Genomic DNA, 3008 nt, shown 5'->3' with positions numbered 1-3008 from the left:
GAGTAAACTTTTACTAAAAGGAATACAGAAATGGCTGCAAGCATATGTTGACTGAGAACTTCCAGAGGTTCAACCCAGGTTCAAAAGAGGCCAAGGAACAAGGGAAAATTGGAACATTGGAACAAGGAACGTTGCTGATGTCTGATGGATCTTAGCTGAAAGCAGAGAATATCAGAAAGATGTTTACCTATTCTTTATTGACTATGTAAAGGCTTTCAATTGTGTGGATTATGACAAGCTATGGACAACATTAGGAATTATGAGTACACTGGAACACTTACTTGTGATTATGGAGAAATCTGTATATGGACAAAGAGACAGTTGTACGGACAGAATATGGGAATACTGAATGGTTTAAATTTAAGAAAGGTGTGTGACAAGGTTGTATACTTTCACAATGCTTATTCAACCTGTATGCTCAGCAAATAATCCGAGAACCTGGGTTATATGAAGAAAAACGTCTTCAGGATTGTAGGGAGACTCATTTAGAACCGATGATATGCGTATGATACAACCTTGCTTGCTGAAAGTGAAGAGTTCCAGGGACCAGCCTTGACAAATTATTAGGGGTTTCTCAAAGGGGGATTTGGAGTTGGTGAAAAACACACACATAGACAGACAGAGTCGATGGGTCGTGAGTCTTAGGCAGATGATGATGACTTTACTCAAAAGTTTTTTGCTTCTTATATACTATTAGGATCTCTCTATAGTCACGTACAATCAATTGCAATTTAACTAAGTATTACATTCTTTGTTTTCTACAAACATTCAGGTTACAACAAAAACCAGAAACATCAGAACATTCCTTTGATTTTTATTGTATCTTGTTCCCTTGCATCCCCTAATTATCCCGATAACATCGGGTTCATTTCCGTAACTCTTTTTGTTTTTCTTTAATCCCCCTAAGAATGTCAAATTAACTTTTAAGCAAAGTTCTATATCTTGATTTGCATTTTTACTCTCATCTATTCCTTTTTGTAGCTTCATTAATCACAATCCACAATCACAATAGTATTTTTACCGTGACTGTCGTACATGTCGGTTACTTATAATAGATTTAAGAATAAGAATATAAAAGTACCTAAAGTTTCATCGTCAAAAACTAAGCAGCAATTCCCCTATACTAACAATATCCCAAAACCTCTTAGTTAAATTTCTACCAACATTTCTACGTGCTCCCACAGCTCTTGATTGGCTCATTGCTATCTTCCGATGCCTCAGTGTCTCTTGCTCTACAGACTAAGCAGGATGTTGATTGTAAGATTGTTTCTTTCAGGTGCCTCAGTGTTTCTTGGCGAAGCTAAGCAGGATGTAATCTTAAGCTTGAAAAGCTTTTAGCTGATGTGGCTTTTCCTTATGATGTGGTGAGACTTATTGTTGATGTAAAAAGCAACTATTATAACTTTACATGATTAAATTTAGTGAGAGAGTGTCTAAATGTAATTTTAATTTTTACTATGATTATAGCAAATTATCAAGTGAATATATAGAAAAATTTTAAAGAACTTCTTATAATAAGATCAAAATAGAGCCATGAACAAAAGGAAAACACAAGAACTGCAAGGCTTCGGCATGAGATTCCCCTTGGGGCTTTGACAATCAAGGAGACACTCATTGTCGCTTTGCTAAACAATGAGATTTTCATGCTTAGGATCTCACGCCATTCCGTTACTTGGTGGCATGGCTTCCGCCAGAAGAGGGCTTAAAATATTTACTGATGAAGATCAAAGAGCACAGCCTTCAGTATGGATTGCATTTCAATATAAAGAAAACCAAAATCCTTCCCACTCTACCAATAAAAAACATTATTTTCAATGGAGAAAACATTGAAATTGTCAAGGACTTCATTCTTCTTGGATCAACTATCAACATTCAGGGAAATAGCAATCAAGAAATCAAATGATGCCCACAATAAATATGAGCTATAACACGAGTAGATATATACACACCAATGTTCATAGAAGCAATATTTAAAATATCAAAAAGATGGAGACAGCTAAAGTATCCATCAGCTGAAGAATGGATAAACAAACTGTGGTACATACACAAAATGGAATATTATGCTACCTTGAAAAATAACAAGGAAACTGCAAGCCACCTCATAATATAGGTGAATGTTAAGGACATTATATTGAGTGACATTAGTCAGTCACTAAAAGATAAATACTGCATAGGACCACTAATGTAAAAGACTAAGAAAAAGAACTCATACTAAAGTGTGTGTGTGTGGGTGGGTGGGGGGGATTCTTTGATGGTTACCAGATCCTGGGAGATGAGGTGAGGGAGGGAGGGGAAGGTGAAGCACAGGGTAGGGAATGGATACAGGATAGTTTGGGTGCTAGTGAGGGGGACAATAATCAAGAATGGGGAAGGGAATGGAAAACAAAGCAGATGGGAAAACAACTAGGCAAGTCTGCATGGGCTAAGTGGGACAGAAGTAAATAATGACATATGCACAAACTTGGAAAACAGGGCTCTGGGATACAGGGATTGAAACATGGTTCTAATGGGCAAGAGGAGGGAAATAATGTTAAGATGCTTGGCTGTCTTTTGAATCTTGATTTCCCTGGCATATCATTATAAAATAAACCCGTGAGCAGGAGAGAAAAGAATAGTCAGAAATATCTCCATCGAAAGCTTGTAAGTCCGTCTTCTGTCTATAACTGATTGGAATACCTAAAATGGAGCTACAACATGCCCAGTGAGTGAGGTTTTCTGCAGAGCCTCTGCATTACATAAGACCATAGGTAGAATCCTGAACCTCACCCAGAATCTTCTGAGGTGGGAAATTTCCACTTGAAAGGGCAAGCAGACCAACCTGGAGCAACTAGAGGAACAGAAGATACTTCTTGAAAGAAAGACTGACAGGAAAAATACAAAACAATATAGGTAGTCTGACTGAATACATCAAGAACAAGCAAGTTGCTGGCCCAGGAGACATCAAGAAAAGTGGTAAGGTCCCCTCAGGGCAAACCCTCTTCCAAGACTAAGACTCAATGGGAATACAC

General features: G+C 37.7%; 1 protein-coding gene across 1 annotated transcript in view; it reads right to left on the bottom strand.

The window, feature by feature from the left end:
• The window catches only part of LOC102817119 (olfactory receptor 4C11-like), a 12904-nt gene that overhangs the window by 9124 nt on the left and 772 nt on the right, over nt 1-3008 (bottom strand). The gene's annotated exons all lie outside the window — the stretch shown is intronic.

This window comes from Chrysochloris asiatica, unplaced genomic scaffold, assembly GCF_000296735.1.
Source record: "Chrysochloris asiatica unplaced genomic scaffold, ChrAsi1.0 scaffold00531, whole genome shotgun sequence".
NCBI classification, from domain to species: domain Eukaryota; kingdom Metazoa; phylum Chordata; class Mammalia; order Afrosoricida; family Chrysochloridae; genus Chrysochloris; species Chrysochloris asiatica.
The sequence above is the reverse complement of the archived record's forward strand: the minus strand, read 5'-3'. Positions and strand labels throughout refer to the sequence as shown.